We start from the raw sequence: 25,853 nt of genomic DNA on the forward strand, positions 1-25,853 counted from the left end.
TGTGTCTTATCAATACTCTGATACTCCACAGATTACAGAATGCCTCCAGATGAGCATCGGAAACTACTACTGGTCTTCCAGGGAACGATCAAAGCGTAGACTCTTTGAGACATTGCTTTTATGGAGGAATGTGCTCATGGTGACTGTTGTAATCAATCCCGATGCAATTACTGTGTTTCATCAACACTCTGATAGTACACAGATGACAGAATGCCTCCAGATGAGCATCGAAAACTGCTACTGGTCTTCCAGGGAACGATGAAAGCGTGAACTCTTTGAAACATTGCTCCCATGGAGGAAAGTGCGCATGGTGGCTGTTGTATTCAATCCCGATGCAATTTCTGTGTTTCATCAACACTCTGATAGTCCACAGATTACAGAATGCCACCAGATGAGCATCGGAAACTACTACTGGTCTTCCAGGGAACGATCAAAGCGTAGACTGTTTCAGACATTACTCCCATGGAGGAAAGTGCGCATGGTAACTGTTGTATTCAATCCCGATGCACTTTCTGTGTTTCATCAACACTCTGATAGTCCACAGATTACAGAAAGCCTCCAGATGTGCATCGGAAACTACTACTGGTCTTCCAGGGAAAGATCAAAGCGTAGACTGTTAGAGACATTACTCCCATGGAGGAAAGTGTGCATGGTAAGTGTTGTATTCAATCCCGATGCAATATCTGTGTTTAATCAACACTCTGATACTCCAGAGATTACAGAATGCCTCCAGATGTGCATCGAAAACTACTACTGGTCTTCCAGGGAACGATCAAAGCGTAGACTGTTTGAGACATTACTCCCATGGAGGAAAGTGCGCATGGTGACTGTTGTATTCAATCCCGATGCAATTTCTGTGTTTCATCAACACTCTGATAGTCCACAGATTACAGAATGCCTCCAGATGTGCATCGGAAACTACTACTGGTCTTCCAGGGAACGATCAAAGCGTAGACTGTTTGAGACATTACTTTTATGCTTGAATGTGCTCATGGTGACGTTGTATTCAATCCCGATGCAATTTCTATGTTTCATCAACACTCTGATAGTCCACAGATTACAGAATTCCTTCAGATGTGCATCGGAAACTGCTACTGGCCTTCCAGGGAACGATCAAAGCTTAAACTCTATGAAACATTACTCCCATGGAGGAAAGTGCGCATGGCGCCTGTTGTATTCAATCCCGATGCAATTTCTGTGTTTCATCAACACTCTGATAGTCCACAGATTATAGAATGCCTCGCGATGTGCATCGGAAACTACTACTTGTCTTCCAGGGAACGATCAAAGGGTAGACTGTTTGGTACATTACTCCCATGGAGTAAAGTGCGCATTGTAACTGTTGTATTCAATCCCGATGCAATTTCTGTGTTTCATCAACACTCTGATAGTCCACAGAATACAGAATGCCACCAGATGTACATCGGGAACTACTACTGGTCTTCCAGGGAATGATCAAAGCGTATACTGTTTGAGACATTACTCCTGTGGAGGAAAGTGCGCATGGTGACTGTTGTATTCAATCCCGATGCAATTTCTGTGTTTCATCAACACACTGATAGCTCACAGGTTACAGAATGCATCCAGATGTGCATCGGAAACTACTACTGGTCTTCCAGGGAACGTTCAAAGCGTAGAGTGTCTGAGACATTACTGCCGTGGAGAAAAGTGCGCATGGTGACTGTTGTATTCAATCCCGTTGCAATTTCTGTGTTTCATCAATACTCTGATACTCCACAGATTACAGAATGGCACCAGATATGCATCGGAAACTACTACTGGTCTTCCAGGGAGCGATCAAAGCATAGACTGTTTGAGAATAACTCCCTTGGAGGAAAGTGCGCATGGTGACTGTTGTATTCAATCCCGATGCAATTTCTGTGTTTCATAAACACTCTGATAGTCTACAGATAACAGAATGCCACCAGATGTGCATCGGAAACTACTACTGGTGTTCCAGGGAACGATCAAAGCGTAGACTGTTTGAGACATTACTCCCGTGGATGAATGTGCGCATGGTGACTGTTATATTCAATCCCGATGCAATTTCTATGTTTCATCAACACTCTGATAGTCCACAGGTTACAGAATGCCTCCAGATGTTCATCGGAAACTACTACTGGTCTTCCAGGGAACGATAAAAGCGCAGACTGTTTGAGACATTACTAGCGTGGAGGAAAGTGCGCATGGTGACTGTTGTATTCAATCCCGATGCAATTTCTGTGTCTCATCAACACTCTGATAGTCCACAGATTACAGAAAGCCTCCAGATGTGCATCGGAAACTACTACTTGTCTTCCGGGGAACGATCAAAGCGTAGACTGTTAGAGACATTACTCCCATGGAGGAAAGTGCGCATGGTAACTGTGGTATTCAAAACCCGATGCAATTTCTGTGTTTCATCAACACTCTAGTAGTCCACAGATTAGAGAATGCCTCCAGATGTGCATCGGAAACTACTACTGGTCTTCCAGGGAACGTTCAAAGCGTAGACTGTTTGAGAATTACTCCCATGGAGGAAAGTGCGCATGGTGACTGTTGTAGTCAATCCCGATGCAATTTCTGTGTCTTATCAATGCTCTGATACTCCACAGATTACAGAATGCCTCCAGATGAGCATCGGAAACTACTACTGGTCTTCCAGGGAACGATCAAAGCGTAGACTGTTTGAGACATTGCTTTTATGGAGGAATGTGCTCATGGTGACTGTTGTATTCAATCCCGATGCTATTACTGTGTTTCATCAACACTCTGAAGGTACACAGATTACAGAATGCCTCCAGATGTGCATCGAAAACTGCTACTGGTTTTCCAGGGAACGATGAAAGCGTGAACTTTTTGAAACATTGCTCCCATGGAGGAAAGTGCGCAGGGTGGCTGTTGTATTCAATCCCGATGCAATTTCTGTGTTTCATCAACACTCTGATAGTCCACAGATTACAGAATGCCTCCAGATGTTAATCGGAAACTACTACTGGTCTTCCAGGGAACGATCAAAGCGTAGACTGTTAGAGACATTACTCCCACGGAGTAAAGTGCGCATGGTGACTGTTGTATTCAATCCCCATGCAATTTCTGTGTTTCATCAACACTCTGATAGTCTACAGATTACAGAATGCCTCCAGATGTGCATCGGAAACTACTACTGGTCTTCCAGGGAACGATCAAAGCGTAGACTGTTTGAGACATTACTTATATGCTTGAATGTGCTCATGGTGACGTTGTATTCAATCCCGATGCAATTTCTATGTTTCATCAACACTCTGATAGTCCACAGATTACAGAATACCTACAGATGTGCATCGGAAACTGCTACTGGCCTTCCAGGGAACGATCAAAGCGTAAACTCTATGAAACATTACACCCATGGAGGAAAGTGCGCATGGTGACTGTTGTATTCAATCCTGATGCTACTTCTGTGTTTCATCAACACTCTGATAGTCCAAAGATTATAGAATGCCACCAGATGTGCATCGGAAACTACTACTGGTCTTCCAGGGAACGATCAAACCGTAGACAGTTTGAGACATACCTCCCGTGGAGGAAAGTGCGCATGGTGACTGTTGTATTTATTCCCGATGCAATTTCTGTGTTTCGTCAACACACTGATAGTCCACAGATTACAGAATGGCACCAGATATGCATCGGAAACTACTACTGGTCTGTCAGGGAACGATCAAAGCGTAAACTCTTCGAGACATTAATCCCTTGGAGGAAAGTGCGAATGGTAACTGTTGTAATCAATCCCGATACATTTTCTGAGTTTCATCAACACTCTGATAGTCCAAAGATTACAGAATGCCACGAGATGTGCATCGGAAACTACTACTAGTCTTCCCGGGAACGATCAAAACGTAGACTGTTTCAGACGTTACTCCCATGGAGGAAAGTGCGCATGGTAACTGTTGTATTCAATCCCGATGCAATTTCTGTGTTTCATCAACACTCTGATAGTCCACAGATTACAGAAAGCCTCCAGATGTGCATCGGAAACTACTCCTGGTCTTCCAGGGAACGATCAAAGCGTAGACTGTTAGAGACATTACTCCCATGGAGGAAAGTGCGCATGGTAAGTGTTGTATCAATCCCGATGCAATATCTGTGTTTCATCAACACTCTGATCCTCCAGAGATTACAGAATGCCTCCAGATGTGCATCGAAAACTACTACTGGTCTTCCAGGGAACGATCAAAGCGTAGACTGTTTGAGACATTATTCCCATGGAGGAAAGTGCGCATGGTGACTGTTGTATTCAATCCCGATGCAATTTCTGTGTTTCATCAACACTCTGATAGTCCACAGGTTACAGAATGCCTCCAGATGTGCATCGGAAACTACTACGGGTCTTCCAGGGAACGATGAAAGCGTAGACTGTTTGAGACATTACTTTTATGCTTGAATGTGCTCATGGTGACGTTGTATTCAATCCCGATGCAATTTCTATGTTTCATCAACACTCTAATAGTCCACAGATTACAGAATGCTTCCAGAAGTGCATCGGAAACTGCTACTGGTCTTCCAGGGAACGATCAAACCGTAGACTGTTTGAGACATACCTCCCGTGGAGGAAAGTGCGCATGGTGACTGTTGTATTCATTCCCGATGCAATTTCTGTGTTTCGTCAACACTCTGATAGTCCACAGATTACAGAATGGCACCAGATATGCATCGGAAACTACTACTGGTCTGTCAGGGAACGATCAAAGCGTAAACTCTTCGAGACATTAATCCCATGGAGGAAAGTGCGGATGGTGACTGTTGTATTCAATCCCGATGCTATTTCTGTGTTTCATCAACACTCTGATAGTCCACAGATTACAGAATGCCACCAGATGTGCATCGGAAACTACTACTGGTCCTCCAGGGAACGATCAAACCGTAGACTGTTTGAGACATACCTCCCGTGGAGGAAAGTGCGCATGGTGACTGTTGTATTCATTGCCGATGCAATTTCTGTGTTTCATCAACACTCTGATACTCCACAGATTACAGAATGGCACCAGATATGCATCGGAAACTACTACTGGTCTTCCAGGGAACGATCAAAGCATAGACTGTTTGAGAATTACTCCCTTGGAGGAAAGTGCGCATGGTGACTGTTGTATTCAATCCCGATGCAATTTCTGCGTTTCATAAACACTCTGATAGTCTACAGATAACAGAATGCCACCAGATGTGCATCGGAAACTACTACTGGTGTTCCAGGGAACGATCAAAGCGTAGACTGTTTGAGACATTACTTATATGCTTGAATGTGCTCATGGTGACGTTGTATTTAATCCCGATGCAATTTCTGTGTTTCATCAACACTCTGATAGTCCACAGAATACAGAATGCCACCAGATGTACATCGGGAACTACTACTGGTCTTCCAGGGAATGATCAAAGCGTATACTGTTTGAGACATTACTCCCGTGGAGGAAAGTGCGCATGGTGACTGTTGTATTCAATCCCGATGCAATTTCTGTGTTTCATCAACACACTGATAGCTCACAGGTTACAGAATGCATCCAGATGTGCATCGGAAACTACTACTGGTCTTCCAGGGAACGATCAAAGCGAAGAGTGTCTGAGACATTACTGCCGTGGAGAAAAGTGCGCATGGTGACTGTTGTATTCAATCCCGTTGCAATTTCTGTGTTTCATCAATACTCTGATACTCCACAGATTACAGAATGGCACCAGATATGCATCGGAAACTACTACTGGTCTTCCAGGGAGCGATCAAAGCATAGACTGTTTGAGAATTACTCCCTTGGAGGAAAGTGCGCATGGTGACTGTTGTATTCAATCCCGATGCAATTTCTGTGTTTCATAAACACTCTGATAGTCTACAGATAACAGAATGCCACCAGATGTGCATCGGAAACTACTACTGGTGTTCCAGGGAACGATCAAAGCGTAGACTGTTTGAGACATTACTCCCGTGGAAGAATGTGCGCATGGTGACTGTTATATTCAATCCCGATGCAATTTCTATGTTTCATCAACACTCTGATAGTCCACAGGTTACAGAATGCCTCCAGATGTTCATCGGAAACTACTACTGGTCTTCCAGGGAAGGTAAAAGCGCAGACTGTTTGAGACATTACTAGCGTGGAGGAAAGTGCGCATGGTGACTGTTGTATTCAATCCCGATGCAATTTCTGTGTCTCATCAACACTCTGATAGTCCACAGATTACAGAAAGCCTCCAGATGTGCATCGGAAACTACTACTTGTCTTCCGGGGAACGATCAAAGCGTAGACTGTTAGAGACATTACTCCCATGGAGGAAAGTGCGCATGGTAACTGTGGTATTCAAAACCCGATGCAATTTCTGTGTTTCATCAACACTCTAATAGTCCACAGATTAGAGAATGCCTCCAGATGTGCATCGGAAACTACTAGTGGTCTTCCAGGGAACGTTCAAAGCGTAGACTGTTTGAGAATTACTCCCATGGAGGAAAGTGCGCATGGCGACTGTTGTAGTCAATCCCGATGCAATTTCTGTGTCTTATCAATGCTCTGATACTCCACAGATTACAGAATGCCTCCAGATGAGCATCGGAAACTACTACTGGTCTTCCAGGGAACGATCAAAGCGTAGACTGTTTGAGACATTGCTTTTATGGAGGAATGTGCTCATGGTGACTGTTGTATTCAATCCCGATGCAATTTCTGTGTTTCATCAACACTCTGATAGTCCACAGATTACAGAATGCCTCCAGATGTTAATCGGAAACTACTACTGGTCTTCCAGGGAACGATCAAAGCGTAGACTGTTAGAGACATTACTCCCACGGAGTAAAGTGCGCATGGTGACTGTTGTATTCAATCCCCATGCCATTTCTGTGTTTCATCAACACTCTGATAGTCTACAGATTACAGAATGCCTCCAGATGTGCATCGGAAACTACTACTGGTCTTCCAGGGAACGATCAAAGCGTAGACTGTTTGAGACATTACTTATATGCTTGAATGTGCTCATGGTGACGTTGTATTCAATCCCGATGCAATTTCTATGTTTCATCAACACTCTGATAGTCCACAGATTACAGAATGCCAACAGATGTGCATCGGAAACTGCTACTGGTTTTCCAGGGAACGATGAAAGCGTGAACTTTTTGAAACATTGCGCCCATGGAGGAAAGTGCGCATGGTGGCTGTTGTATTCAATCCCGATGCAATTTCTGTGTTTCATCAACACTCTGATAGTCCACAGATTACAGAATGCCTCCAGATGTTAATCGGAAACTACTACTGGTCTTCCAGGGAACGATCAAAGCGTAGACTGTTAGAGACATTACTCCCACGGAGTAAAGTGCGCATGGTGACTGTTGTATTCAATCCCCATGCCATTTCTGTGTTTCATCAACACTCTGATAGTCTACAGATTACAGAATGCCTCCAGATGTGCATCGGAAACTACTACTGGTCTTCCAGGGAACGATCAAAGCGTAGACTGTTTGAGACATTACTTATATGCTTGAATGTGCTCATGGTGACGTTGTATTCAATCCCGATGCAATTTCTATGTTTCATCAACACTCTGATAGTCCACAGATTACAGAATGCCAACAGATGTGCATCGGAAACTGCTACTGGCCTTCCAGGGAACGATCAAAACGTAAACTCTATGAAACATTACACCCATGGAGGAAAGTGCGCATGGTGACTGTTGTATTCAATCCCGATGCTATTTCTGTGTTTCATCAACACTCTGATAGTCCAAAGATTATAGAATGCCACCAGATGTGCATCGGAAACTACTACTGGTCTTCCAGGGAACGATCAAACCGTAGACAGTTTGAGACATACCTCCCGTGGAGGAAAGTGCGCATGGTGACTGTTGTATTCATTCCCGATGCAATTTCTGTGTTTCGTCAACACACTGATAGTCCACAGATTACAGAATGGCACCAGATATGCATCGGAAACTACTACTGGTCTGTCAGGGAACGATCAAAGCGTAAACTCTTCGAGACATTAATCCCTTGGAGGGAAGTGCGAATGGTAACTGTTGTAATCAATCCCGATACATTTTCTGTGTTTCATCAACACTCTGATAGTCCACAGATTACAGAATGCCTCCAGATGTGCATCGGAAACTACTACGGGTCTTCCAGGGAACGATGAAAGCGTGGACTGTTTGAGACATTACTTTTATGCTTGAATGTGCTCATGGTGACGTTGTATTCAATCCCGATGCAATTTCTATGTTTCATCAACACTCTGATAGTCCACAGATTACAGAATGCTTCCAGAAGTGCATCGGAAACTGCTACTGGTCTTCCATGGAACGATCAAACCGTAGACTGTTTGAGACATACCTCCCGTGGAGGAAAGTGCGCATGGTGACTGTTGTATTCATTCCCGATGCAATTTCTGTGTTTCGTCAACACTCTGATAGTCCACAGATTACAGAATGGCACCAGATATGCATCGGAAACTACTACTGGTGTGTCAGGGAACGATCAAAGCGTAAACTCTTCGAGACATTAATCCCATGGAGGAAAGTGCGGATGGTGACTGTTGTATTCAATCCCGATGCTATTTCTGTGTTTCATCAACACTCTGATAGTCCACAGATTACAGAATGCCACCAGATGTGCATCGGAAACTACTACTGGTCTTCCAGGGAACGATCAAACCGTAGACTGTTTGAGACATACCTCCCGTGGAGGAAAGTGCGCATGGTGACTGTTGTATTCATTGCCGATGCAATTTCTGTGTTTCATCAACACTCTGATACTCCACAGATTACAGAATGGCACCAGATATGCATCGGAAACTACTACTGGTCTTCCAGGGAACGATCAAAGCATAGACTGTTTGAGAATTACTCCCTTGGAGGAAAGTGCGCATGGTGACTGTTGTATTCAATCCCGATGCAATTTCTGCGTTTCATAAACACTCTGATAGTCTACAGATAACAGAATGCCACCAGATGTGCATCGGAAACTACTACTGGTGTTCCAGGGAACGATCAAAGCGTAGACTGTTTGAGACATTACTCCCGTGGAAGAATGTGCGCATGGTGACTGTTGTATTCAATCAAGATGCAATTTCTATGTTTCATCAACACTCTCATAGTCCACAGGTTACAGAATGCCTCCAGATGATCATCGGAAGCTACTACTGGTCTTCCAGGGAACGATAAAAGCGCAGACTGTTTGGGACATTACTAGCGTGGAGGAAAGTGCGCATGGTGGTTGTTGTATTCAATCCCGAGGCAATTTTTGTGTTTCATCAACACTCTGATCCACAGATTACAAAATGCAACCAGATGTGCATCGGAAACTACTACTGGTCGTACAGGGAACGATCAAAGCATAGACTGTTTGAGAATTACTCCCATGGAGGAAAGTTCGAATGTTGACTTTTGTATTCAATCCCGAGGCAATTTCTGTGTTTCATCAACACTCTGATAGTCCACAGATTACAGAAAGCCCCCAGATGTGCATCGGAAACTACTACTGGTCTTCCAGGGAACGATCAAATCGTAGACTGTTTGAGACATTACTTCCATGGAGGAAACTGCGCATGGAGACTGTTGTATTCAATCCCGATGCGATTTCTGCGTTTCATCAACACTCTGATTGTCCACAGATTACAGAATGCCTCCAGATGTTCATCGGAAACTACTACTGGTCTTCCAGGGAACGATCAAACCGTAGACTGTTTGAGACATACCTCCCGTGGAGGAAAGTGCGCATGGTGACTGTTGTATTCATTCCCGATGCAATTTCTGTGTTTCATCAACACTCTGATACTCCACAGATTACAGAATGGCACCAGATATGCATCGGAAACTACTACTGGTCTTCCAGGGAACGATCAAAGCATAGACTGTTTGAGAATTAATCCGTTGGAGGAAAGTGCGCATGGTGACTGTTGTATTCAATCCCGATGCAATTTCTGTGTTTCATAAACACTCTGATAGTCTACAGATAACAGAATGCCACCAGATGTGCATCGGAAACTACTACTGGTGTTCCAGGGATCGATCAAAGCGTAGACTGTTTGAGACATTACTCCCGTATAAGAATGTGCGCATGGTGACTGTTGCTATCAATCCCGATGCAATATCTGTGTTTCATAAACACTCTGATAGTCCACAGATTACGGAAAGCCTCCAGATGTGCATCGGAAACTACTACTGGTCTTCCAGGGAACGATCAAAGCGTAGATTGTTAGAGACATTACTCCCATGGAGTAAAGTGCGCATGGTGACTGTTGTATTCAATCCCGATGCAATTTCTATGTTTCATCAACACTCTGATAGTCCACAGATTACAGAATGCCTCCAGATGTGCATCGGAAGCTGCTACTGGCCTTCCAGGGAACGATCAAAATCTTAAACTCTATGAAACATTACTCCCATGGAGGAAAGAGAGCATGGTGACTGTTGTATTCAATCCGATGCAATTTCTGTGTTTCATCAACACTCTGATAGTCCACAGATTACAGAATGCCACCAGATGTGCATCGGAAACTACTACTGGTCTTCCAGGGAACGATCAAACCGTAGACTGTTTGAGACATACCTCCCGTGGAGGAAAGTGCGCATGGTGACTGTTGTATTAATTCCCGATGCAATTTCTGTGTTTCATCAACACTCTGATACTCCACAGATTACAGAATGGCACCAGATATGCATCGGAAACTACTACTGGTCTTCCAGGGAACGATCAAAGCGTAGACTCTTCGAGACATTACTCCCGTGGAGGAATGAGCGCATGGTGACTGTTGTATTCAATCCCGATGCAATTTCTGTGTTTCATCAACACTCTGATAGTCCACAGGTTACAGAATGCCTCCAGATGTTCATCGGAAACTACTACTGGTCTTCCAGGGAACGATAAAAGCGCAGACTGTTTGGGACATTACTAGCGTGGAGGAAAGTGCCCATGGTGACTGTTGTTTCAATCCCGATGCAATTTCTGTGTTTCATCAACATTCTGATAGTCCACAGATTACAGAATGCCTCCAGATGTTCATCGGAAACTACTACCGGTCTTCCAGGGAACAGTCAAAGCGTAGACTGTTTGAGACATACCTCCCATGGAGGAAAGTGCGCATGGTGAATGTTGTATTCAATCACGTTGCAATTTCTGTGATTCATCAACACTCTGATATTCCACAGATTACAGAATGCCACCAGATGTTCATCGGAAACTACTACTGGTCTTCCAGGGAACGATCAAAGCGTAGACTGTTTGGGACATTACTCCCATGGAGGAAAGTGCGCATGGTGACTGTTGTATTCATTGCCGATGCAATTTCTGTGTTTCATCAACACTCTGATACTCCACAGATTACAGAATGGCACCAGATATGCATCGGAAACTACTACTGGTCTTCCAGGGAACGATCAAAGCATAGACTGTTTGAGAATTACTCCCTTGGAGGAAAGTGCGCATGGTGACTGTTGTATTTAATCCCGATGCAATTTCTGCGTTTCATAAACACTCTGATAGTGTACAGATAACAGAATGCCACCAGATGTGCATCGGAAACTACTACTGGTGTTCCAGGGAACGATCAAAGCGTAGACTTTTTGAGACATTACTCCCGTGGAAGAATGTGCGCATGGTGACTGTTGTATTCAATCCCGAGGCAATTTTTGTGTTTCATCAACACTCTGATCCACAGATTACAGAATGCCACCAGATGTGCATCGGAAACTACTACTGGTCTTACAGGGAACGATCAAAGCATAGACTGTTTGAGAATTACTCCCATGGAGGAATGTTCGAATGTTGACTGTTGTATTCAATCCCGAGGCAATTTCTGTGTTTCATCAACACTCTGATAGTCCACAGATTACAGAAAGCCCCCAGATGTGCATCGGAAACTACTACTGGTCTTCCAGGGAACGATCAAACCGTAGACTGTTTGAGACATACCTCCCGTGGAGGAAAGTGCGCATGGTGACTGTTGTATTCATTCCCGATGAAATTTCTGTGTTTCATCGACACTCTGATACTCCACAGATTACAGATTGGCACCAGATATGCATCGGAAACTACTACTGGTCTTCCAGGGAACGATCAAAGCATAGACTGTTTGAGAATTAATCCCTTGGAGGAAAGTGCGCATGGTGACTGTTGTATTCCATCCCGATGCAATTTCTGTGTTTCATAAACACTCTGATAGTCTACAGATAACAGAATGCCACCAGATGTGCATCGGAAACTACTACTAGTGTTCCAGGGATCGATCAAAGCGTAGACTGTTTGAGACCTTACTCCCGTGGAAGAATGTGCGCATGGTGACTGTTGCTATCAATCCCGATGCAATTTCTGTGTTTCATCAACACTCTGATAGTCCACAGATTACGGAAAGCCTCCAGATGTGCATCGGAAACCACTACTGGTCTTCCAGGGAACGATCAAACCGTAGATTGTTAGAGACATTACTCCCATGGAGTAAAGTGCGCATGTTGACTGTTGTATTCAATCCCGATGCAATTTCTATGTTTCATCAACACTCTGATAGTCCACAGATTACAGAATGCCTCCAGATGTGCATCGGAAGCTGCTACCGGCCTTCCAGGGAACGATCAAAGCTTAAACTCTATGAAACATTACTCCCATGGAGGAAAGAGAGCATGGTGACTGTTGTATTCAATCCGATGCAAGTTCTGTGTTTCATCAACACTCTGATAGTCCACAGATTACAGAATGTCACCAGATGTGCATCGGAAACTACTACTGGTCTTCCAGGTAACGATCAAACCGTAGACTGTTTGAGACATACCTCCCGTGGAGGAAAGTGCGCATGGTGACTGTTGTATTAATTCCCGATGCAATTTCTGTGTTTCATCAACACTCTGATAGTCCACAGATTACAGAATGGCACCAGATGTTCATCGGAAACTACTACTGGTCTTCCAGGGAACGATAAAAGCGCAGACTGTTTGGGACATTACTAGCGTGGAGGAAAGTGCGCATGGTGACTGTTGTATTCAATCCCGATGCAATTTCTGTGTTTCATCAACATTCTGATAGTCCACAGATTACAGAATGCCTCCAGATGTTCATCGGAAACTACTACCGGTCTTCCAGGGAACAGTCAAAGCGTAGACTGTTTGAGACATACCTCCCGTGGAGGAAAGTGCGCATGGTGAATGTTGTATTCAATCCCGTTGCAATTTCTGTGATTCATCAACACTCTGATATTCCACAGATTACAGAATGCCACCAGATGTTCATCGGAAACTACTACTGGTCTTTCAGGGAACGATCAAAGCGTAGACTGTTTGGGACATTACTCCCATGGAGGAAAGTGCGCATGGTGACTGTTGTATTCAATCCCGATGCAATTTCTGTGTCTCATCAACACTCTGATACTCCACAGATTACAGAATGCCTCCATATGTGCATCGGAAACTATTTCTGGTCTCCCAGGGAACGATCAAAGCGTATACTAATTGAGACATTTCTCCCATGGAGGAAAGTGCGAATGGTGACTGTTGTATTCAATCCCGATGCAATTTCTGTGTCTTATCAACACTATGATACTCCACAGATTACAGAATGCCTCCAGATGAGCATCGGAAACTACTACTGGTCTTCCAGGGAACGATCAAAGCGTAGACTGTTTGAGACATTGCTGTTATGGAGGAATGTGCTCATGGTGACTGTTGTATTCAATCCCGATGCAATTTCTGTGTTTCATCAACACTCTGATAGTACACAGATTACAGAATGCCTCCAGATGTGCATCGAAAACTGCTACTGGTCTTCCAGGGATCGATGAAAGCGTGAACTCTTTGAAACATTGCTCCCATGGAGGAAAGTGCGCATGGTGACTGTTGTATTCAATCCCGATGCAATTTCTGTGTTTCATCAACACTCTGATAGTCCACAGATTACAGAATGCCTCCAGATGTGCATCGGAAACTACTACTGGTCTTTCAGGGAACGATCAAAGCGTAAACTCTTTGAGACATTACTCCCATGGAGGAAAGTACGCATGGTAACTGTTGTAATCAATCGCGATACATTTTCTGTGTTTCATCAACACTCTGATAGTCCACAGACTACAGAATGCCACGAGATGTGCATCGGAAACTACTACTGGTCTTCCAGGGAACGATCAAAAACGTAGACTGTTTGAGACATTACTCCCATGGTGGAAAGTGCGCATGGTTACTGTTGTATTCAATCCCGATGCAATTTCTGTGTTTCATCATCACTCTGATAGTCTACAGATTACAGAATGCCTCCAGATGTGCATCGGAAACTACTACTGGTCTTCCAGGGAACGATCAAAGCGTAGACTGTTTGAGACATTACTTATATGCTTGAATGTGCTCATGGAGACGTTGTATTCAATCCCGATGCTATGTCTATGTTTCATCAACACTCTGATAGTCCACAGATTACAGAATGCCTCCAGATGTGCATCGGAAACTGCTACTGGCATTCCAGGGAACGATCAAAGCGTAAACTCTATGAAACATTACTCCCATGGAGGAAAGTGCCCATGGTGAATGTTGTATTCAATCCCGATGAAATTTCTGTGTTTCATCAACACTCTGATAGTCCACAGATTACAGAATGCCTCCCGATGTCCATCTGAAACTACTACTGGTCTTCCAGCAAACGATCAAAAAAACGTAGACTGTTTCAGACATTACTCCCATGGAGGAAAGTGCGGATGGTGACTGCTGTATTCAATGCCGATGCTATTTCTGTGTTTCATCAACACTCTGATAGTCCATAGATTACAGAATGCCACCAGATGTGCATCGGAAACTACTACTGGTCTTCCAGGGGACGATCAAACCGTAGACTGTTTGAGACATACCTCCCGTGGAGGTAAGTGCGCATGGTGACTGTTGTATTCATTCCCGATGCAATTTCTGTGTTTCATCAACATTCTGATAGTCCACAGATTACAGAATGCCACCAGATATGCATCGGAAACTACTACTGGTCTGTCAGGGAACGATCAAAGCGTAACCTCTTTGAGACATTAATCCCATGGAGGAAAGTGCGCATGGTAACTGTTGTACTCAATCCCGATACATTTTCTGTGTTTCATCAACACTCTGATAGTCCACAGATTACAGAATGCCACGAGATGTGCATCGGAAACTACTACTGGTCTTCCCGGGAACGATCAAAGCGTAGACTGTTTCAGACATTACTCCCATGGAGGAAAGTGCGCATGGTAACTGTTATATTCAATCCCGACGCAATTTCTGTGTTTCATCAACACTCTGAAAGTCCACAGATTACAGAAAGCCTCCAGATGTGCATCGGAAACTACTACTGGTCTTCCAGGGAACGATCAAAGCGTAGACTGTTTGGGACATTACTCCCATGGAGGAAAGTGCGCATTGTAACTGTTGTATTCAATCCCGATGCAATTTCTGTGTTTCATCAACACTCTGATAGTCCACAGAATACAGAATGCCACAAGATGTGCATCGGAAACTACTACTGGTCTTCCGGGGAACGATCAAAGCGTAGACTGTTTCAGATATTACTCCCATGGAGGAAAGTGCGGATGGTGACTGTTGTATTCAATCCCGATGCTATTTCTGTGTTTCATCAACACTCTGATAGTCCACAGATTACAGAATGCCACCAGATGTGCATCGGAAACTACTACTGGTCTCCCAGGGAACGATCAAACCGTAGACTGTTTGAGACATACCTCCCGTGGAGGAAAGTGCGCATGGTGGCTGTTGTATTCATTCCCGATGCAATTTCTGTGTTTCATCAACACTCTGATAGTCCACAGATTACAGAATGGCACCAGATATGCATCGGAAACTACTACTGGTCTGTCAGGGAACGATCAAAGCGTAAACTCTGTGAGACATTAATCCCATGGAGGAAAGTGCGCATGGTAACTGTTGTTATAAATCCCGATACATTTTCTGTGTTTCATCAACACTCTGATAGTCCTCAGATTACAGAATGCCACGAGATGTGCATCGGAAACTACTACTGGTCTTCCCGGGAACGATCAAAGCGTAGACCGTTTCAGACATTACTCCCATGGAGGAAAGTGCGCATGGTAACTGTTGTATTCAATCCCGATGCAATTTCTGTGTTTCATCAACACTCTGATAGTCCACAGATTACAGAAAGCCTCCAGATGTGCTTCGGAAACTACCACTGGTCTTCCAGGGAAAGATCAAAGCGTAGACTGTTAAAGACATTACTCCCATGGTGGAAAGTGCGCATGGTAAGTGTTGTATTCAATCCCGATGCAATATATGTGTTTCATCAACACTCTGATACTCCAGAGATTACAGAATGCCTCCAGATGTGCATCGAAGACTACTACTGGTCTTCCAGGGAACGATCAAAGCGTAGACTGCTTGAGACATTACTCCCATGGAGGAAAGTGCGCATGGTGACTGTTGTATTCAATCCCGATGCAATTTCTGTGTTTCATCAACACTCCGATAGTCCACAGATTACAGAATGCCTCCAGATGTGCATTGGAAACTACTACTGGTCTTCCAGGGAACGATCAAAGCGTAGACTGTTTGAGACATTACTTTTATGCTTGAATGTGCTCATGGTGACGTTGTATTCAATCCCGATGCAATTTCTATGTTTCATCAACACTCTGATAGTCCACAGATTACAGAATGCCTCCAGATGTGCATCGGAAACTGCTACTGGCCTTCCAGGGAACGATCAAAGCTTAAACTCTATGAAACATTACTCCCATTGAGGAAAGTGCGCATGGTGCCTGTTGTATTCAACCCCGATGCAATTTCTGTGTTTCATCAACACTCTGATAGTCCACAGATTACAGAAAGCCTCCAGATGTGCATCGGAAACTACCACTGGTCTGCCAGGGAAAGATCAAAGCGTAGACTGTTAATGACATTACTCCCATGGAGGAAAGTGCGCATGGTAAGTGTTGTATTCAATCCCGATGCAATATCTGTGTTCCATCAACACTCTGATAGTCCACAGAATACAGAATGCCTCCCGATGTGCATCGGAAACTACTACTGGTCTTCCAGGGAACGATCAAAGCGTAGACTGTTTGAGACATTACTTTTATGCTTGAATGTGCTCATGGTGACGTTGTATTCAATCCCGATGCAATTTCTATGTTTCATCAACACTCTGATAGTCCACAGATTACAGAAAGCCTCCAGATGTGCATCGGAAACTACTACTGGTCTGTCAGGGAACGATCTAACCGTAAACTCTTTGAGACATTAATCCCATGGAGGAAAGTGCGCATGGTAACTGTTGTAATCAATCCCGATACATTTTCTGTGTTTCATCAACACTCTGATAAGCCACAGATTACAGAATGCCACGAGATGTGCATCGGAAACTACTACTGGTCTTCCGGGGAACGATCAAAGCGTAGACTGTTTTAGACATTACTCCCATGGAGGAAAGTGCGCATGGTAACTGTTGTATTCAATCCCGATGCAATTTCTGTGTTTCATCAACACTCTGATAGTCCACAGATTACAGAAAGCCTCCAGATGTGCATCGGAAACTACTACTGGTCTTCCAGGGAACGATCAAACCGTAGACTGTTTGAGACATTACTTTTATGCTTGAATGTGCTCATGGTGACGGTGTATTCAAGCCCGATGCAATTTCTATGTTTCATCAACACTCTGATAGTCCACAGATTACAGAATGCCTCCAGATGTGCATCGGAAACTGCTACTGGCCTTCCAGGGAACGATCAAAGCTTAAACTCTATGAAACATTACTCCCATGGAGGAAAGTGCGCATGGTGACTGTTGTATTCAATCCGATGCAATTTCTGTGTTTCATCAACACTCTGATAGTCCACAGATTATAGAATGCCTCCCGATGTGCATCGGAAACTACTACTGGTCTTCCAGGGAATGATCAAAGCGTAGACTGTTTGGGACAATACTCCCATTGGAGGAAAGTGCGGATGGTGACTGTTTTATTCAATCCCGATGCTATTTCTGTGTTTCATCAACACTCTGATAGTCCACAGATTACAGAATGCCACCAGATGTGCATCGGAAACTACTACTGGTCTTCCAGGGAACGATCAAACCGTAGACTGTTTGAGACATTCCTCCCGTGGAGGAAAGTGCGCATGGTGATTTTTGTATTCAATTCCGATGCATTTTCTGTGTTTCATCAACACTCTGATAGTCCACAGATTACAGAATGCCACGAGATGTGCATCGGAAACTACTACTGGTCTTCCTGGGAACGATCCAGTCGTAGACTGTTTCAGACATTACTTCGATGGAGGAAAGTGCGGATGGTGAGTGTTGTATTCAATCCCGATGCAATTTCTGTGTTTCATCAACACTCTGATAGTCCACAGATTACAGAATGCCACCAGATGTGCATCGGAAACTACTACTGGTCTTGCAGGGAACGATCAAAGCGTAGACTGTTTGAGACATACCTCCTGTGGAGGAGAGTACGCATTGCGACTGTTGTATTCAATCCCGATGCAATTTATGTGTTTCATCAACACTCTGATAGTCCACAGATTATAGAATGCCGCCAGATGTACATCACAAACTACTACTGGTCTTCCAGGGAACGATTAAAGCGTAGACTGTTTGAGAATTACTCCCATGGAGGAAAGTGCGCATGGTGACTGTTGTATTCAATCCCGATGCATTTTCTGTGTTTGATGAACACTCTGATAGTCCACAGATTACAGAATGCCACGAGATGTGCATCGGAAACTACTACTGGTCTTCCTGGGAACGATCCAGGCGTAGACTGTTTCAGACATAACTTCGATGGAGGAAAGTGCGGATGGTGACTGTTGTATTCAATCCCGATGCAATTTCTGTGTTTCATCAACACTCTGATAGTCCCCAGATTACAGAATGCCTCCAGATGTGCATCGGCAACTACTACTGGTCTTCCAGGGAACGATCAAAGCGTAGACACTTTGAGACATACCTCCCGTGGAGGAAAGTGCGCATGGTGAATGTTGTATTCAATCCCGTTGCAATTACTGTGTTTCATCAACACTCTGATAGTCCACAGATTACAGAATGCAACCAGATGTTCATCGGAAACTACTACTGGTCTTCCAGGGAACGATCAAATCGTAAACTCCTTGAGACATTACTCCCATGGAGGAAAGTGCGTAAGGTGACTGTTGTATTCAATCCCGATGCATTTTCTGTGTTTCATCAACGCTCTGATAGTCCACAGATTACAGAATGCCACGAGATGTGCATCAGAAACTACTTCTGGTCTTCCAAAGAACGATCAAAGCCAAGAATCTTTCAGACATTACTCCCATGGAGGAAAGTGCGCATGGTGACTGTTGTATTCAATCCCGATGCAATTTCTGTGTTTCATCAACACACTGATAGTCTACAGATTTCAGAATACCTCCAGATGTGCATCGGAAACTATTACTGGTCTTCGAGAGAACGATCAAAGCGTAGACTGTTTGGTACATTATTCCCATGGAGGAAAGTGCGCATGGTGACTGTTGTATTCAATCCCGATGCAATTTCTGTGTTTCATCAACACTCTGATAGTCCACAGATAACGGAAAGCCTCCAGGTGTGCATCGGAAACTACTACTGTTCTTCCAGGGAACGATCTAAGCGTAGACTGTTTGAGACATTATTCCCATGGAGGAAAGTGCGCATGGTGACTGTTGTATTCAATCCCGATGCAATTTCTGTGTTTCATTAACACTCTTATAGTCCACAGATTACAGAAAGCCTCCAGATGTGCATCCGAAACTACTACTGGTCTTCCAGGGAACGATCAAAGCGTAGACTGTTAGAGACATTACTCCCATGGAGGAAAGTGCGCATGGTGACTGTTGTATTCAATCCCGATGCAATTTCTGTGTTTCATCAACACTCTGATAGTCCACAGATTACAGAATGGTTCCAGATATGCATCGGAAACTTCTACTGGTCTTCCAGGGAAAGATCAAAGCGTAGATTGTTTGAGACATTACTCCCGTGGAGGAAAGTGCGAATGGTGACTGTTGTATACAATCCCGATGCATTTTCTGTGTTTCATTAACACTCTGATAGTCCACAGATTACAGAATGCCACGAGATGTGCATCGGAAACTACTACTGGTCTTCCTGGGAACGATCCAGGCGTAGACTGTTTCAGACATTACTTCGATGGAGGAAAGTGCGGATGGTGACTGTTGTATTCAATCCCGATGCAATTTCTGTGTTTCATCAACACTCTGATAGTCCGCAGAGTACATAATGCCACCAGATGTGCGTCGGAAACTACTACTGGTCTTCCAGGGAACGATCAAAGCGTAGACTGTTTGAGAAATAATCCCATTGAGGAAAGTGCGCATGGTGACTGTTGTATTCAATCCCGATGCAATTTCTGTGTTTCATCAACACTCTGATAGTCCACAGATTACAGAATGCCGCGAGACGTGCATCGGAAACTACTACTGGTCTTCCTGGGAACGATCCAGGCGTAGACTGTTTCAGACATTACTCCCATGGAGGAAAGTGCGGATGGTGACTGTTGTATTCAATCCCGATGCAATATCTGTGTTTCATCAACACTCTGATAGTCCACAGATTACAGAATGCCACCAGATGTGCATCGGAAACTACTACTGGTCTTCCAGGGAACGATCAAAGCGTGGACTGTTTGAGAATTACTCCCATGGAGGAGAGTGCGCATGGTGACTGTTGTATTCAATCCCGATTCAATTTCTGTGTTTCATCAACACTCTGATACTCCACAGGTTACAGAATGCCTCCAGAAGTGCATTGGAAACTACTACTGGTCTTCCAGGGAACTATCAAATCGTAGACTGTTTGAGAAATTTTTCCCATGGAGGAAAATACGCATGGTGAATGTTGTATTCTATCCCGATGCAATTTCTGTGTTTCATCAACACTCTGAAAAGTCCACAGATTAGAGAATGCCTCCCGATGTGCATCGGAAACTACTACTGCTCTTCCAGGGAACGATCAAAGCGTAGACTGTTAGAGACATTAGTCCCATGGAGGAAAGTGTGCATGGTAACTGTTGTATTCAAAACCCGATGCAATTTCTGTGTTTCATCAACACTCGGATACTCCACAGATTACATAATGCCTCCAGATGTGCATCGGAAACTACTACTGGTCTTCCTGGGAACGATCAAAGCGTAGACTGTTAGAGACATTAGTTTTATGGAGGAATGTGCTCATGGTGACTGTTGCATTCAATCCCGATGCAATTTCTGTGTTTCATCAACACTCTGTTAGTCCACAGATTGCAGAATGCCTCCAGATGCGCATCGGAAACTACTACTGGTCTTCCAGGGAACGATCAAAGCGTAGACTGTTAGAGACATTACTTTTATGGAGGAATGGGCTCATGGTGACTGTTGTATTCAATCCCGATGCAATTTCTATGTTTCACCAATACTCTGATAGTCCACAGATTACAGAATGCCTCCAGATGTGCATCGGAAACTACTACTGGTCTTTCAGGGAACGATCAAAGCGTAGACTGTTTGAGACATTACTCCCATGGAGGAAAGTGCGCATGGTGAACGTTGTATTAAATCCCGATGCAATTTCTGTGTTTCATCAACACTCTGATAGTCCACAGATGACGGAAAGCCTTCAGATGTGCATCGGAAAATACTACTGGTCTTGCAGGGAACGATCAAAGCGTAGACAGTTAGAGACATTACTCCCATTTGGGAAAGTGCGCATGGTGACTGTTGTATTCAATCCCGATGCAATTTCTGTGTTTCATCACTACTCTGATAGTCCACAGATTACAGAGTGCCACCAAATGTGCATCGGAAACTACTACTGGTGTTCCAGGCATCGATCAAAGCATAAACTCTTTGAGACATTACTCCCATGGAGGAATGTGCGCATGGTGACTGTTGTATTCAATCCTGATGCATTTTCTGTGTTTCATCAACGCTCTGATAGTCCACAGATTACAGAATGCCACGAAATGTGCATCAGAAACTACTTCTGGTCTTCCAAAGAACGATCAAAGCCAAGACTCTTTCAGACATTACTCCCATGGAGGAAAGTGCGCATGGTGACTGTTGTATTCAATCCCGATGCCATTTCTGTGTTTCATCAACACTCTGATAGTCCACAGATTACAGAATGCCACGAGATGTTCATCGGAAACTACTACTGGTCTTCCTGGGAACGATCCAGGCGTAGACTGTTCAGACATTACTCCCATGGAGGAAAGTGCGGATGGTGACAGTTGTATTCAATCCCGATGCAATTTCTGTGTTTCATCGCTACTCTGATAGTCCACAGATTACAGAATGCCACCAGATGTGCATCGGAAACTACTACTGGTCTTCCAGGGAACGATCAAATCGTAGACTGTTAGAGACATTACTCCCATTCAGGAAAATGCACATGGTGACTGTTGTATTCAATCCCGATGCAATTTCTGTGTTTCATCAACACTCTGATAGTCCACAGATGACGGAAAGCCTTCAGATGTGCATCGGAAACTACTACTGGTCCTCCAGGGAACGATCAAAGCGTAGACTGTTAGAGACATTACTCCAATGGAGGAAAGTGTGCATGGTGACTGTTGTATTCAATCCCGATGCAATTTCTGTGTTTCATCAACACTCTGATAGTCCACAGAATACAGAATGCCTCCAGATGTGCAATTGAAACTACTACTGGTCATCCAGGGAAGGATCAAAGCGTAGAATGTTTGAGACATTGCTCCCATTGAGGTAACTGCGCATGGAGACTGTTGTATTCAATCCCGATGCAATATCTGTGTTTCATGAACACTCTGATAGTCCACAGATTACACAAAGCCTCCAGATGTGCATCGGAAACTACTACTGGTCTTCCAGGGAAAGATCAAAGCGTAGACTTTTAGAGACATTAATCCCTTGGAGGAAAGTGCGCATGGTGACTGTTGTATTCAATCCCGATGCAATTTCTGTGTTTCATCAACACTCTGATAGTCCACAGATTACGGAAAGCCTCCAGATGTGCATCGGAAACTACTACTGGTCTTCCAGGGAACGATCAAAGCGTAGACTGTTAGATACATTACTCCCATGGAGGAAAGTGTGCATGGTAACTTTTGTATTCAACACCCGATGCATTTTCTGTGTTTCATCAACACTCGGATACTCCACAGATTACAGAATGCCTCCAGATGTGCATCGGAAACAACTACTGGTCTTCCTGGGAACGATCAAAGCGTAGACTGTTAGAGACATTAGTTTTATGGAGGAATGTGCTCATGGTGACTGTTATATTCAATCCCGATGCAATTTCTGTGTTTCATCAACACTCTGATAGTCCACAGATTACAGAATGCCTCCAGATGCGCATCGGAAACTACTACTGGTCTTCCAGGGAACGATCAAAGCGTAGACTGTTAGAGACTTTACTTTTATGGAGGAATGTGCTCATGGTGACTGTTGTATTCAATCCCGATGCAATTTCTGTGTTTCATCAACACTCTGATAGTCCACAGATTACTGAATGCCTCCAGATGTGCATCGGAAACTACTACTCGTCTTCCAGGGAACGATCAAAGCATAGACCGTTTGAGAATTACTCCCATGGAGGAAAGTGCGCATGGTGATTTTTGTATTCAATCCCGATGCATTTTCTGTGTTTCATCAACACTCTGATAGTCCACAGATTACAGAATGTTTCAAGATGTGCATCGGAAACTACTACTGGTCTTCCAGCTAACGATCAAAGCGTAGACTGTTTGAGACATTACTCCCATGGAGGAAAGTGCGCATGGTAACTGTAGTATTCAATCCAATTGCAATTTCTGTGTTTCATCAGCACTCTAGTAGTCCACAGATTACAGAATGCCTCCTGATGTGCATCGTAAACTACTGCTGGTGTTCCAGGCATCGATCAAAGCATAAACTCTTTAAGACATTACTCCCATGGAGGAATGTGCGCAAGGTGACTTTTGTATTCAATCCCGATGCATTTCCAGTGTTTCATCAACACTGTGATAGTCCAAAGATTACAGAATGCCACGATATGTGCATCGGAAACTACTAATGGTCTTCCAGCGAACGATCAAAGCGTAGACTGTTAGAGACATACCTCCCGAGGAAGAAAGTGCGCATGTTGACTGTTGTATTCATTCCCGATGCAATTTCTGTGTTTCATCCACACTCTTATAGTCCACAGAATACAGAATGCCACCAGATGTGCATCGGAAACTACTACTGGTCTTCCAGGGAACGATCAAAGCATAGAGTGTTTGAAAATTACACCCATGGAGGAAAGTGCGCATGGTGACTGTTGTATTCAATCCCGATGCAATATCTGTGTTTCATCAACACTCTGATAGTCCACAGATTACAGAATGCCACGAGATGTGCATCGGAAACTACTACTGGTCTTCCTGGGAACGATCCAGGCGTAGACTGTTCAGACATTACTCCCATGGAGGAAAGTGCGGATGGTGACAGTTTTATTCAATCCCGATGCAATTTCTGTGTTTCATCACTACTCTGATAGTCCACAGATTACAGAATGCCACCAGCTGTGCATCGGAAACTACTACTGGTCTTCCAGGGAACGATCAAAGCGTAGACTGTTTGAGAATTACTCCCATGGAGGAAAGTGCTTATGGTGACTGTTGTATTCAATCCCGATTCAATTTCTGTGTTTCATCAACACTCTGATACTCCACAGATTACAGAATGCCTCCAGAAGTGCATCGGAAACTACTACTGGTCTTCCAGGGAACGATCAAATCGTAGACTGTTTGAGACATTACTCCCATGGAGGAAAATGCGCATGGTGAATGTTGTATCCAATCCCGCTGCAATTTCTGTGTTTCATCAACACTCTGATAGTCCACAGATTAGAGAATGCCTCCCGATGTGCATCGGAAACTACTACTGGTCTTCCAGGGAACGATCAAAGCGTATACTGTTAGAGACATTACTCAAATTAAGGAAAGTGCACATGGTGACTGTTGTATTCAATCCCGATGCAATTTCTGTGTTTCATCAACACTCTGATAGTCCACAGATGACGGAAACCCTTCAGATGTGCATCGGAAACTACTACTGGTCTTCCTGGGAACGATCCAGGCGTAGACTGTTTCAGACATAACTTCGATGGAGGAAAGTGCGGATGGTGACTGTTGTATTCAATCCCGATGCAATTTCTGTGTTTCATCAACACTCTGATAGTCCCCAGATTACAGAATGCCTCCAGATGTGCATCGGCAACTACTACTGGTCTTCCAGGGAACAATCAAAGCGTAGACAGTTTGAGACATACCTAACGTGGAGGAAAGTGCGCATGGTGAATGTTGTATTCAATCCCGTTGCAATTTCTGTGTTTCATCAACACTCTGATAGTCCACAGATTACAGAATGCAACCAGATGTTCATCGGAAACTACTACTGGTCTGTCAGGGAACGATCAAATCGTAAACTCCTTGAGACATTACTCCCATGGAGGAAAGTGCGTAAGGTGACTGTTGTATTCAATCCCGATGCATTTTCTGTGTTTCATCAACGCTCTGATAGTCCACAGATTACAGAATGCCACGAGATGTGCATCAGAAACTACTTCTGGTCTTCCAAAGAACGATCAAAGCCAAGACTGTTTTAGACATTACTCCCATGGAGGAAAGTGCGCATGGTGACTGTTGTATTCAATCCCGATGCAATTTCTGTGTTTCATCAACACACTGATAGTCTACAGATTTCAGAATGCCTCCAGATGTGCATCGGAAACTACTACTGGTCTTCGAGAGAACGATCAAAGCGTAGAATGTTTGGTACATTATTCCCATGGAGGAAAGTGCGCATGGTGACTGTTGTATTCAATCCCGATGCAATTTTTGTGTTTCATCAACACTCTGATAGTCCACAGATAACGGAAAGCCTCCAGGTGTGCATCGGAAA

Source organism: Schistocerca gregaria, unplaced genomic scaffold, assembly GCF_023897955.1.
Source record: "Schistocerca gregaria isolate iqSchGreg1 unplaced genomic scaffold, iqSchGreg1.2 ptg000001l___fragment_3, whole genome shotgun sequence".
In the NCBI taxonomy this organism is placed as follows: Eukaryota; Metazoa; Arthropoda; class Insecta; order Orthoptera; family Acrididae; genus Schistocerca; species Schistocerca gregaria.